This window comes from Pyrgilauda ruficollis, unplaced genomic scaffold (assembly GCF_017590135.1).
Source record: "Pyrgilauda ruficollis isolate IOZ18807 unplaced genomic scaffold, ASM1759013v1 scaffold382, whole genome shotgun sequence".
Taxonomy (NCBI): domain Eukaryota; kingdom Metazoa; phylum Chordata; class Aves; order Passeriformes; family Passeridae; genus Pyrgilauda; species Pyrgilauda ruficollis.
The window spans coordinates 39,091-53,272 of record NW_024525290.1 but is presented as its reverse complement, the minus strand read 5'-3'; the positions used below and the strand labels follow the sequence as shown (position 1 = coordinate 53,272).

The 14,182-nt window shown below is 41.7% G+C and overlaps 3 long non-coding RNA genes across 4 annotated transcripts; all 3 read right to left on the bottom strand.

The window, feature by feature from the left end:
* Nucleotides 1-755: 755 nt before the first annotated feature.
* LOC121358336 lies at nucleotides 756-4,347 on the bottom strand. The gene is made up of 3 exons (XR_005955863.1): nucleotides 4,320-4,347; nucleotides 3,848-3,878; nucleotides 756-3,059 (listed from the first exon to the last, which is right to left on the bottom strand). It is a non-coding gene; the product is annotated as an uncharacterized LOC121358336 (long non-coding RNA).
* A 759-nt stretch (nucleotides 4,348-5,106) lies between these two features.
* On the bottom strand, nucleotides 5,107-6,617 carry LOC121358341. The gene is made up of 3 exons (XR_005955867.1): nucleotides 6,513-6,617; nucleotides 6,034-6,093; nucleotides 5,107-5,235 (listed from the first exon to the last, which is right to left on the bottom strand). It is a non-coding gene; the product is annotated as an uncharacterized LOC121358341 (long non-coding RNA).
* A 134-nt stretch (nucleotides 6,618-6,751) lies between these two features.
* Nucleotides 6,752-13,143, bottom strand: LOC121358340. 2 transcript variants are annotated; one of them, XR_005955865.1, is made up of 6 exons: nucleotides 13,061-13,143; nucleotides 11,749-11,838; nucleotides 8,431-8,558; nucleotides 8,068-8,158; nucleotides 7,560-7,635; nucleotides 6,752-6,859 (listed from the first exon to the last, which is right to left on the bottom strand). It is a non-coding gene; the product is annotated as an uncharacterized LOC121358340 (long non-coding RNA). The 2 variants fall into 2 exon arrangements; XR_005955866.1 differs by having other exon boundaries at nucleotides 11,749-11,835; nucleotides 13,061-13,131.
* Between the last annotated feature and the right edge of the window lie 1,039 nt (nucleotides 13,144-14,182).

Genomic DNA, 14,182 nt, shown 5'->3' with positions numbered 1-14,182 from the left:
CCCAGAAAACTCAAAATTAAACTCACAAAACCCAAGCTCAACCCCAAGCTCAAACTAACCCCACAAAGCTCGACCCCAAACCCGAAACTAAACCCATAAAACCAAACTAAACCCACAAAATTCAACCACAAAACCCCAAATTAAACCCAAATCCAAATCTAAACCCACCAAACTCAAGCACAAACCCACAAAACCCAAAACTAAACCCACGAAATCCAACCTTAACCCCAAACCCAAAACTAAACCCACAAAACCAACCCCAAACCCAAAACTAAACCCACAAAAACCCAAAACTAAACCCATAAAACCAAAACTAAACCCCAAACCTAAACCCACAAAACCCAACCTTAACCCCAAACCCCCAAATTAAACCCATAAAACCCAACCCTAAAACCCAAAACTAAACCCACAAAACCCAAAACCAAACCCCAAACCTAAACCCACAAAACCCAACCTTAACCCCAAACTAAAACCCAACCTTAAACCCAAACTAAACCCATAAAACCAAACCTAAACCCACAAAACCCAACCCTAAACCCCAAACTCAAACCTAAACCCCCCAAACTCAACCAGGAGTTCACAGCAATGACAAAGATGAACCACGCCCCAAAAATGAGTCAAAATTTGGGGATTTTAACATTTTCTGGGTAAAAATTCCAGGATTTCAAATTGTTCTGGGTAAAAATCTTGGGATTTTCATTTTCTGGGTAAAAAACACTGAGGAAAACTCGATTTTAATCACACACAGAACTAAATTTTTAGGTTTTTGATGACACAAATCCCATTTTTAATGTCACAAATCCCATTTTCAGACAACAATTAAAGCAAATCCCACACGAGAAGAGACAGAAAAAGGAGCTGATCCTTCAATAAATTAAAATTTTAGCAATTAAGCAGGACAGGAATGAACACACAGGAATTCCCAGCTCCAGAGCTGCAATTCCTTGGAATTATTTGCATAGTTCCTCCTTTTTTTCCCCCCCTTTGGAATTCAGAAAATCCTCAGAAATTCTGAATTCCAGGATAAAACCTTCCTACTTGGGAAGGGGAAAAAAAAAATCTCAGCAGCACAAAAGATAATGGAAATGATCAAAATTCCAAGTTGGAATCTCCCAAATCCTCCAAAAAAATTGGGAATTTCAACTGGAATTCCTTGGCCAGGAGGAAAAGAATTTTATCTATCATAATAAACAGGAAAATTTTGGAATATTTTGGCACAGGAGCCTCTCCATGATTTGGGTTTTATCCCTGAAAATTCCACCAAAATCTCGTTGGTTTTTAAGGAGATAAAAGCAAATCCAGCTGCCCCAAAATTCCCAGAAAAAATGGGATTATTCCATGGGAAAAATGGATTTCTTCCCATCCCAAATTCTCCTCTTGGAAGGTTTGACCCCCAGGGAAAAGGAAATTCTCCAGGTGGGAGGCAGATCCAAGAGTTTTGTTCTCGTTTTCCCATAAAAAAATTTGGGAAAAAAGGGGAGAACCAAAGCTCCCATTCCCATCCCTGGCAGGGAATGCCAAAGGATTTCTGCTGGGAGCAGCGCTGGGAATGCTCAGAGCTGGAATTCCAGGGGGTGAGAGAAATTCCAGGGATTTGGGATGGATTTAGGATGGATTCCAGATCCAGGAGGAAAACGTGGAATTCCAGGGGGTGACAGTAAAATTCCAGGGTTTTAGGATGGATTTCGGATGGATTCCAGACCCAGGAGGAAAAGAATTGGAATTCCAGTGGGTGACAGAGAAATTGCAGGGATTTGGGGTGGATTTAGGATGGATTCCAGATCCAGGAAGAAAAGCTGGAATTCCAGGGGCGACAGAGACTTTTCCATGGATTTGGGATGGATTTAGGACTTTTCCATGGATTTAGGACCCTCAGTTTGGATGGAAAAGCTGCAGGAGGGAGACCCAGCCAGGAAAAAAAATCATTTTCCAGCTCTTTGAACTTCCCAAAATTCCTCAGGCAGGATTGAGATCTGTGGGAGAAGCTGAGGCTGGTGCTTGGAATTTGGGAATGCCTCTGGAGCTCAAATTCCAGGGATTTCCCACACCAAAAATCCCATTTTTCCACTGGCAGGAGTTGTCCCGATCCCTGTGGCTCATCCCAAAAATCCCCGAGTGCCCCAAAAGCAGGAATTCCCAATTCCACCAGGAATGGATTATCCCTTGGAGAACACTTAATCCAAGGATTGAGCTGGAAAAATTCCCAAAAAAATCCCAAGATTTGGGATCAGGCCTGGATAGAGCACCAGGAGAGCGGGAAAATGCTCCCAGTGGGATCTGGGATTTGCTTCCAAAGGATTCTGCATCTTAATTACTGTCATAATTAATTAGCATGGTTAGTTAGCATAATTAATTAGCATAATTAATTGCTGTCCCAGGTTAAAGCAGGGGCACTTGAGAGGATCCCTTTGCCCGGCCCAGAATGGATCCACATCCCAAATCCCTGCTCCAGTTTTGGGGTCACATCCCAAGCAAAGTCCCCAAATTCCCAAAGGATTCTCTCCAAGCAGGGAAAATCCCCCAAATTCCTTAAGGATTCTCTCCAAGCAGGGCAAATCCCCCAAATTCCCAAAGGATTCTGTCCAAACAGGGAAAATCCCCCAAATTCCTTAAGGATTCTCTCCAAGCAGGGAAAATTCCCCCAAATTCCTTAAGGATTCTCTCCACAAGTCCTCAAATCCCTCCGGAATTCTCCCCAAACAGGAAAGATCCCACAAATCCCTCCGGAATTCTCCCCAAACAGGAAAAATCCCACAAATCCCTCAGGAATTCTCCCCCAACACCACAAATGCCCCGAATCCCTGAGGAATTCCCCCATCCTCCGGCAGGAACCCCCGGAGCAGCACCAGGACCCTCCAAAGTCCCCGATCTCGCCGGGGGTGAGATTTGGCACAAACCCTTTGGGATTCCTGCGGGATCAGCAGCTCCCAGGGATTTCCTGGGCTCAGGAAGAGGGGCAGGGGCGCTCCAGGGCTGGGGTCACACGTTGCTGACCCGGCTGTCGGCGGGGCCGGGCGGGCCCAGGGAGCGCTCGCGGCGGACGTAGCGCGGCTTCCGCACTGCCGGGACAAAACATCCCAAAAAAATCCCTGGGAATGGGGTCCCAGCGGGAATTCCCAAAGGGAGAGAGGGTGGGGTGTGGGGATTGAGGTGCAGTGGGGTTTGGGGTTGGGTTTTGTGGGGCTGGGGTTGAGCGCGGTTCCCGCACTGCCGGGACAAAACATCCCAAAAAAATCCCTGGGAATGGGGTCCCAGAGGGAATTCCCAAAGGGAGAGGGAGGTGGGATGTGGGGATTGAGGTGCAGTGGGGTTTGGGGTTTGTGATTGAGTTTTGGGTTTGGGTGTTGGATTTGAGTGTGGCTTCTGCACTGCTGGGGACAAAACATCCCAAAAAAATCCCTGGGAATGGGGTCCCAGAGGGAATTCCCAAAGGGAGAGGGAGGTGGGATGTGGGGATTGAGGTGCAGCAGGGTTTGGGGTTGAGTTTTATGGGGCTGGGGTTGAATTTTGTGGTTTTTAACCCCAAACCCAGTATTAGCACCCCAAAACCCAAAATCCCCAAAACCGAGCCTAAATCCCCAAAACCCAACCCCCCAAACTAAACCCCCTAAACTCAACCCCAAACTCAAAATTAAACCCCCAAACCCAAACTAAACCCACAAATCCCAAACTCAACACCCCAAAAATGCATTTCCCACCAGAAATCCCATCAATATTTTGCCCTGCATGAATTGAAGCAACAAATCCTATTAGAAAAACCAAATCCCACTGGATTTCTGTTCCTCATCCCGGGAATTTTTGGGATTTTCTGTTTATTTTTAGCACATTCCAGGGGAAATTTCCTCACCTGAAGAAGCTGGAGGAGAGATCATGGATGCCTGTGGAACAGAAGGATAATGTCAAAAAAAAGCAATTTTTAACAGTTTTTCATTAGAAAAACCAGGAATTTTAAAAAATTCCAGTAATATTCATGTCAAAAAAAGCAATTTTTAACAGTTTTTCATTAGAAAAACCAGGAATTTTAAAAAATTCCAGTAATATTCATGTCAAAAAAAGCAATTTTTAACAGTTTTTCCTTAGAAAAATCAGGATTTTTTTAGCATTCCTATGATTTTCACTGTATACAGTTTTTTCCTTAGAAAAAACCCTCAATGTTTTCATTTCTGTCCCAGTTTGGATCCAAAGAACCCCAAAATATCTTTAATTTTATTTCAGTCTCATTCTTCAATTAAGGAGCTGATTAATAAAGTCCCAATTTAGTTAATTAAAATGGAAATTCTTGTTTATTTAATGTTCCTATAAAAGCAGAATTTACTCACTGTTTCACTGGGCTGGACAACAGATGCTAAAAGAGAAAAAAAAAGATTAATTAAGATTATTTTAATTAATTTGAAGGCTGGAATTGGTCATTTTCTAAAAATAGAACCATGGAGGGAATAATTTCCTTGTTAAAAAAAAGAATTTTGTCCCAAAATCCAACCAAAATATTCCAAAATCCCATTTGGAGAATTTATTGGGTGTAGGACTCTCAAGACTGGAGAATTTATTGGCACAAAATGGGGATTTTCTCCACAAAGTGGGAATTTATGAGTTCAAAATGGGAATTTTCTCCTAAAAATGGGAATTTATGAGCTCAAAATGGGAATTTTCTCCTAAAAATGGGAATTTATTGGCACAAAATGGAGATTTTCTCCACAAAATTGGAATTTATGAGCTCAAAATGGGAATTTTCGCCTAAAAATGGGAATTTATTGGCACAAAATGGGGATTTTCCTCCACAAAATGGAGAATTCAGCCTCCCAAAATGGGAATTTTCAGGGAAAAATCCCCATTTCAGTCAATTAACAGAGCAAAGTTCATTAATCAAAGCATAATCAAAGGGTTTTTTTACCTTTGTTCCTCCTGTAGAAAATCTTTGGGAGTTTGAAAATGGGAATTTTCTCCTAAAAATGGGAATTTATTGGCACAAAATGGGGATTTTCCTCCACAAAATGGAGAATTCAGCCTCCCAAAATGGGAATTTTCAGGGAAAAATCCCCATTTCAGTCAATTAACAGAGCAAAGTTCATTAATCAAAGCATAATCAAAGGGTTTTTTTACCTTTGTTCCTCCTGTAGAAAATCTTTGGGAGTTTGTTGGCTCGTTTGAGGTAGAAAAAAGAAGCCACAGAGAGGATCAGGAACAAACTGAGGAAAAACGTCCCCAAAATCAGCGAGGCGGCGACCTCGGGGCCCCCTGGGAATGGAAAATGATCAGAAAAAAGAGAAAAGTCTGGCTTGGAGCACAAAATCTCTTTTCCTCAAAGGATTAAATGAAAATAAAGAGCAAATTCCTGAGTTTTAGGTGCTGTTGGAGCATTGCAGGTGCCTGAAATTGAGTTTTGATTTCAGTGGCAGCTGCCAGGGGTTCAATCAGTTTTCATGTATTTGAATCAATTAAATCAGTTTTGACAAATTAAATCACTTTTTAAACTCATTTCAACAAATTAAACCACTTTAAACGCATTAAATCCCTTTTTCAACTAATTAAATCCCATTTTAACAAATGAAAAAAAACACTTTCATTGGTTAAACATTTTTTAAAGTCATTAAATCACTTTTAAAATTAATTTTAACAAATTCAAACACTTTTAACACATAAAATCCCTTTTAAAACTCATTTTAACAAATAAGATCCTTTTAAACTCATTCAATCCCTTTATAAACTCATTTTAACCAATTAAATCCTTTTTAACTCATTACATCCCTTTTTAAACTCATTAAATCCCTTTTTAAAACCATTTTAGCAAATTATTTCACTTTTAACTCATTCAATCACTTTCTAAACTAATTTTAACAAATTCAATCACTTTTTAAACTCATTTTTTAAAATTCAATTGCTTTTACACTCATTAAATCCCTTTTTAAACTCACAAAATCCCTTTTTAAACTCATTTTAACCAATGAAATCCCCTTTTGAACTCATTAAATCCCCTTTTGAACTCATTTTAACTCATCAAATCCCCCAAATCCTCCCGAAATTCCAGGTGCTCACCAAAGTTCTGGAAGAAAGGAGTGCTCACGTTCAGGTGGGAGCTCAGCCCTCTGCTCCCAGCTGGAAAAAAACAAAAAATTTCCACTAAAATCCATCCCCAGCCCAAATTTTACCATTTTCCCCCTTCCTGCACACCAAATTCCCAAATTTCCACTGCTTTTCCCACTCAAAATCCCACCAGGAATTTGGGAATGTGATTTATATTCTGTGGACTAAAAATCTCTTTTTTTTTTTTTTTTTTTGCTGCATTTTTGAGGAGTTTTTGCTGTGAGGAATAAATGACAATTAATAAATAAAAAGAATTAAATTTAATTAAATTCAAATTAATTCAAGGATGTGGGATAAAAATCTCCATTTTTTTTCCTGCCTTTCGGTGGAGTTTTTGCAGTAATTGACGCCAATAGATGAATAAAAAAATATACAATTAATTCCAATTAATTTAATTAAATCTAATTAACAAAAATGGGTTAAAAACTCACAATTCCTGCACTCGCTGAGGTTGTGCCCAGAGGGGCTGGGCAGGGTCTCATTCCTGCACTTGATGCAGCTGCTGCTCCCATCCTCATTCCACCTCCTGTAGCATCCTGCCCAAAAAAAAAAACAGGGAAAAAGGGATAAAACCAGCAAAATTCCCAATTTTCTGACAATTCCCAGATTTTAGAGGGGAAAAACCAGCAAAAATTCCCTAAATCTAATTAACAAAAATGGGTTAAAAACTCACAATTCCTGCACTCGCTGAGGTTGTGCCCAGAGGGGCTGGGCAGGGTCTCATTCCTGCACTTGATGCAGCTGCTGCTCCCATCCTCATTCCACCTCCTGTAGCATCCTGCCCAAAAAAAAAAACAGGGAAAAAGGGATAAAACCAGCAAAATTCCCAATTTTCTGACAATTCCCAGATTTTAGAGGGGGAAAAAACAGCAAAAATTCCCTTTTTTTTTTGGGTTACAAACAGCACCTGATTTCCTTTTTCCCACACTAAAGAGGTTTTATTCTCAAATTTTATTCCCAATTGTAATTCCCAGTTTTTATCCCAGGAAAAATAACTTTCCCAAGGGGAAAAAAGAGAAGGAATTCTAAGGAAATAATATTCATTAATTAATTAGCAACCCCCAGCTGCTGGATTTTGGTGTTCAAGTCCAGAAAATCTGGGAATTTTTGATCCCTGGAATTCTCCCAGTGTTTATCCCAGAAAAATAAAACTTTCCAAAGGGAGAAAAAGGAGGAGGAATTTCAAAGGAAGAACAAAAATTCAGGAATTTTTTATCCTTGGAATTCTCCAAGGCCACAATGATTATCCCAGAAAAATAAAACTTTCTAAAGTGATAAAAGGAAGAGAAATTAGAAGGGAATATCATTAATTAATTAATTAATTTCCACTCTCCAGCTGCTGGAATTTGGAATTAAAGTCCAGAAAATCTGGGAATTTTTGATCCCTGGAATTTTCCAAGGCCTGCCCATGGAATAAATGATTTTTAGGGGTTTTTCCAAGCCCCAGTTCCACGGATTGATCCCAAAGAATTCCCTACCTGGGCTGCACTGGTGGCTGACAGGGCAGGAGCTGTTGGAATCCAACATTTCCACACAACATTCCGGGTCTGGCACCTGAGGAGAGAAATTCCCAAGGAATTCCCACTTTTCCATCGAGGAAATAATAATAAATAGAAAAAATAAATTCAAAATCCCCACAGAAATTAAGGATAATTCAGTTAAAACCCACTGGATTTTTTTTCCAGCAAGAAGGAGAAAACTTGGTTTTAAATTTTATTTTTATTTTATAAATCAATTTGATTTTTCTAAATCCATTTTATTTTTATTTTAGATAGAAATTTTATTTTTTAAAATCTATTTTATTTTGCTTTTAGAAATCCATTTTATTTTTATTTTAGATAGAAATTTTATTTTTTAAAATCTATTTTATTTTGCTTTTCTAAATCCATTTTATTTTTATTTTTCAAATAAAAATATAGAAAAGTTGGGATAAAAAATAAAATTATTTAAAAAAATTAAACTAAATTAAATTCCTGGAGCACCCACCGAGTTTTCTGTGGATTTTCCAGCAACTTCTGCCACGAGCCTGGTCAGAAGAAGCACAAAGGGCACCTCCATTCCCAGGAAAAACACGGATCTGGAGAAAATTTGAGAATAAATTCAAATTATTTATTAATAGCACTGGAATTCTCCTTCCCTTTAAAGAAGTTTAGGGGGAAAAGGGGGGTGGGAAGAGTAAGGAAACACAGATGAAAAAGCATTATTTATTATAAAACATAATCAAATTATTTCGATTTTTGTCAATACCTGCTTATTCAAAGAGTAAGAAAACACAGATAATGAAGGATTATTTATTAAAAAAACCATACTAAAATTAAATTATTATTTAAAAAAATAGATTGTTCTTACCTAGAAGAATACTCTTGAGGAACAGCTCATAATAAAGGGAAAATTGGGGTGGAAAAAGCCCCTTGGAAGTGCTGGGTCCTCCTGAAGGGCACAGCTCGATCAGCTCAGTCCTGCTGGGATTTCCATGCCTAAAATAAATCAGGACACCGAGGATTTCTGACCCCAGCCTCTGCAGCAATAGTTTTTATTTCCATCAGCCAATAATTTTTATTTCCATCAGCCGGAGGGAATTTGGAAACATTTGATGGAGCTGGAGCTGTTGGGGTTTTTTATTGAGCCAGTTTGAAAGCAAAGCCCAGCTCAAAAAGCTGCTTTAAAAGTTTCCAAACACTTGAAATATTCGGTATTTTAAACTTGATTTTCACTTAATTTTTAAAATTACTTTATTCCTACTTAATTCCCTCCGAACCATCCCAAAATTCACAAATTCCCCACAGATTTTCTCAGGATCAAACACCCACAGCGAAATTAATTCCCTCAAAAAATCTGTTCCACGTTTGGCAGCATTTTCCCTGTGGATTTTGGGGGGGAAAAATAATAAATAAATAAATAAATATACACACACATATATATATATAAATATATATATAAATAAAACCTCTGCCTGAATTAGAAGATATTTTTCCCTCAGGATTTTCCCACCAGCACAGGAAAATATGAGAATTTCTACAAGGATTTCACACCCCAGGAAGGAACAACAACATTTTCTGATCAAACACAACATTCTGCTGCCTCCAAGGACAAGGTTTTACCTCATAAATTGAAATTTAGAGAGGAAAAAAAACCCCAAAACCCTCAGGGGATTCAGGATCTACCAACCCTGAGGAGAGGAGGAGGAGGAGGAGATACAAATTCCCTCCAAACCATCCCAAAATTCACAAATTTCCTCAGGATCAAACACCCACAGCAAAATAAATTCCCTCAAAAAAATCTGTTCCACGTTTGGCAGCGTTTTCCCTGTGGATTTTGAGGAAAAAAAAACCTAAAAAACCAGAGATTTAAAGCCACACCCAAGCTGCGGCCTGAATTAGAAGATATTTTTCCCTCAGGATTTTCCCAGCAGAGCAGGAAAATCATGGAATTCCAACAAGGATCTCACAGCCCGGGAAGGCCACGTTTGGCAGCATTTTCCCTGTGGATTTTGGGGGGGAAAAATAATAAATAAATAAATAAATATACACACACATATATATATATAAATATATATATAAATAAAACCTCTGCCTGAATTAGAAGATATTTTTCCCTCAGGATTTTCCCACCAGCACAGGAAAATATGAGAATTTCTACAAGGATTTCACACCCCAGGAAGGAACAACAACATTTTCTGATCAAACACAACATTCTGCTGCCTCCAAGGACAAGGTTTTACCTCATAAATTGAAATTTAGAGAGGAAAAAAAACCCAAAACCCTCAGGGGATTCAGGATCTACCAACCCTGAGGAGAGGAGGACGAGGAGATACAAATTCCCTCCAAACCATCCCAAAATTCACAAATTTCCTCAGGATCAAACACCCACAGCAAAATAAATTCCCTCAAAAAAATCTGTTCCACGTTTGGCAGCGTTTTCCCTGTGGATTTTGGGGAAAAAAAACCCCAAAAAACCAGAGATTTAAAGCCACACCCAAGCTGCGGCCTGAATTAGAAGATATTTTTCCCTCAGGATTTTCCCAGCAGAGCAGGAAAATCATGGAATTCCAATAAGGATCTCACAGCCCGGGAAGGAACAACACTTTCTGGTCAAACACAACATTGTGCTGCCTCCAAGGACAAAGTTTTACCTCATAAATTGAAATTTAGAGAGGAAAAAAAACCCTAAAACCTTCAGGAGCTTGAGGACCCAGCCGAGGAGAAGCGAAGCGTGAGGGGAGGTTTGGGCGGGAAATTGGGAAGGAATTCTGCCCTGGGAGGGCCTGGGATGGAATTCCCAGGGAATTGTGGCTGCCCCATCCCTGGAATTGTCCCAGCAAGGTTGGATAAACCTGGGATATTGGAAAGGATGAGCTTTAAATTCCCTCCATCCCATCCCAATACAGAAATTTCCCACAAATTTCCTCAGGATCAAATACCCACAGCAAAATAAATTCCCCTAAAAATCTGTTCCATGTTTAGCAGTGTTTTCCCTGTGGATTTGGGAGAAAAAAAAAAATATATATATATATATACATATAAAGTCTCTGTTGAATTAGAAGATATTTTCCCCTCAGGATTTTCCTGCCAGCTCAGTTAGGGGCAGGCAGATTTCGGAATTCCAGCAAGGATTTCCCAGGCCGGGTGTCAGGTTTGGAACAAATCCCAAATCTCTGCCAGCTCAGATCCCCAAGGGAGTGAATCCCACGAGGGAATTCTGCCTCTTGTTGCTTTTCAAAAGCAACACAAACACCTCAGGAACACCGAGGGCTTTCCTCCCACTCCTGCAAGCAAAATGCTTTCATTATCTCCAGAGTTTCCTTTCTTTTTCTGCTGCATTATCAGCTTTTTTCTTGCTGGAGCTTGGGAATTACTCCAGCAGCTGGAAAAGGATGGAAGTGGAGAGAAACTGTGCCTGAAATTCAGGTGGTTTCACAATTCCCTGGGGTTGGAAGCACATCACACCCAAAAGCTGCTGAATTCTGAAGAGATAAAGCTGAGGGCAGAAGCAGAGAGGGCTGGAAAAGCTGAGATGGTAAAACTGAGGAGAAAAGCTGAAATCGTATAACTGAGAGAAGAATTAAAAGGTTTTAAACATTGAAATGATAAAACTAGTGAAGAATCAAGGGTTGGAAAGGCTGAAATCATAAAATAGAGCAGATTCCGACAGGTTTTAAAAGTTGGAATGATAAAACTGAGGAGAAAAGTTGAAATTATAAAACTGAGAGAAGAATTAAAGGGTTGTAAACAATGAAATGATACAACTGAGAGAAGAATTAAAGGGTTGGAAAAGCTGAAATTATAAAACTGAGAGCAGAAGCAGACAGGTTTTAAAAGCTGAAATGATAAAACAGAGAAGAATGGAAGGGTTTTAAAAGCTGAAATGGTAAAACTGAGGAGAAAAGTTGGAATTATAAAACTGAGATAAGAATGAAAGGGTTTTAAACATTGAAATGATAAAACTGAGAGAAGAATGAAATGATAAAATTGAGAGAAGAATGAAAGGGTTTTAAAAGCCGAAATTATAAAACTGAGAAGAAAAGTTGGAATTATAAAACCGAGTGAAGAATGGAAGGGTTTTAGACACTGAAATGATAAAACTGAGAGAAGAATGGAAGGGTTTAGACATTGAAACGATGAACCAGAGAGGAATGGAAGGGTTTTAAGAGCTGCAAGTGCCACTCACCTGCAGGCTCCCAGGAGCCCTGTGCACCTTGCCCAGCTGCCAGCAAACACCTGAGGCTCGTGCTTTGCTGCTCATTTCACCAGGAACCTGCTGTGGCACACAGAAAAGTTTAACAAAACAATCTTTTATCAGTCCCAGCTGGAGCAGGACTCGTTTTTCCAGCTCGGAGCTGAGCCCCAGTCCTGCCCTTTCCACGGCTGTGGTTTTGTAACAGCGCTCAGCAATTAAAAGCTCGGGTTAATCAGAGCCACCTTAAGCCAGGCTTTGCTACAAAAGCTGCTCCACACCTGCCTTGAGCAAACATTCATTCAGATTTACTGCTGGGACACCTTCTGCTCTTACAGCACGGAAAAATCAGGAGGAGAGATGAATATTGCACAGGGAAAAATGGTTTGGGGAAGGAGAAATGAATATTGCACAGGGAAAGGTGGTTTGGGGAAGGAGAAATGAATATTGCACAGGGAAAGGTGGTTTGGGAAGGAGAAATGAATATTGCACAGGGAAAGGTGGTTTGGGAATCCCTGGAATGGGATAAAGGAAGGGATAGGAAGGGATTGAAAGGGCACTCAGTGTCACCCTGCTCTGCCCCAGGTGGCTCCAAGCCCTGTCCAGCCTGGCTTTGGGCATTCCAGGGATGGGATATCCATGGGATAACCAGTGCCAGGATCCCAGCAGCCTCACAGGGAGGGATTTCTTCCCAAAACCCAACCTAAACCCACTCCTTGTCGCTTGGAATTGATCCCCCCTTGTCGTGTCGCTCCATCCCTTGGATATTCCCCTTCCTGCGCTCGGGAAGGTCACACTGAGGTGGCCACAAAGATTCCCCTCTCCAGGCTCAACAATCCCAATGTTTTTATGGCCAATTTGGGGTTTTTTCACCCCTAAACGGGGCACCAAAACCCGTATCATTGGGATGTGCGCGTGGGGGAAGCTGAGCCAGGAAAAACACACCGAAAATATCTCCAAATACCCACGACCCCAGCAATCTCACATCGGCAAAAAATCGTCTTCGACCGAGTTAAATTATTAGGAAATAAAAGTTTCAGGCAGGGATAAGGGGGAGAGGATTCCTTTCCAAACGCAGCTGGCCCCAAAAGCGCTGGGCAAGGGGCAGGAACAAGGGGGCGACTTTTAATCCCAAAGCCAAACCCCTGCGACCGCCCTGCTGCCCATTTCCCTGCACAACTCGGCGACTCCATGAGGAACCGCTGCCCACCAGGAACAATGGGGCCCCACCCAGGGCTCGCCGCTCAGCCCCGGGGCTCGCCGCCCGTTCTCCCTCCCGCTTCCTCCTCCTCCTCCTCCTCCTCACCTGAGGGTTCCCCTGAGCATCCCCCCGCCACCGCCGAGGTTCCCGTTCGTACCCCCCGCCCTCCACCGGCGCCCAGCCCGCTGCGCCCCGCGGCGCTCTGGGAGTTGTAGTCCCGCGGCCGCCGCCCGCTGCGGGACTTCGCCTAGCGGCCTCTCCGCAAAAAACTACGAATCCCAACAGCACCCGCGGCGCGCCCCACCTGTACCCCACTCCCCGCAGGTAAATGCGCTCTCTCAGCCTTTTCGCGCGGCGCCGCGGTGCCTGCTGGGAAAGGGAGTCCCGCGCTGCCGGCGGGGCGCGGGGGCGGTGGCGTCTCCGCACTACAACTCCCGGCGTGCCCCGCGCGCGCGCCGCCATTTTAGGCGTTGCCTGGCAACGCTGACGCGGCGGGAGGGAGGAAGCGGCGGGGTCGAGGCCTGTGCGCCCCAAAATCCCGGGAATTCGGGAAAATCGGGAAAAAGAGCTGTGCCAGATGTGGCTGCCCCATCGCTGGCAGTGCTCAAGGCCAGCCTGGAGCAATCTGGGACAGGGGGAGGTGTCCCTGCCCAGGGAAAGGGGTGGGACTGGATGGGATTTAAGATCCCACCCAAACCATCCCATAATTCCATAAAGAAAACCGTGTGGTTTATTTCCCCTAAAAACCTCCTTCTTCTGTGGTTTATTCCCCCCTACAAATCTCCTTCAATGTGATTTATTTCCGCTAAAAGTCTCCTTTCATGTGGTTTATTTCGCCTTTTAACCCCTCGTTATTTTGCATGCGGATGAGGAGCAGCACCTTCCTCAATCCCAGAATTTTCCTCATTCCTTGCAGCACAAATCCATTAAACTTTGGCATTTCCAAGCCAGCTCCTGATTTCCCTCAGGGTTTTTTTTTTCTTTCTGATAAAACATAAATAAAAAACCTCAAAAGCCTCATTTAGATAAATTTGGAGCTGTTCCTCACCTTTATTTTGAGGAAAATCTGTTTTTCTGCTTAAATTATCACGGAAAAGATTCCTGGAGGTTTTGGATGTCTTCCCTAAACTGGAAGTTGCAAATTATACACAAAATACGGATTGGTTTGGTTGGATTTTTCTTTATTTTAAAGCAAGACTGCCTCAAAATGCAAATGTTTGTAAAGGT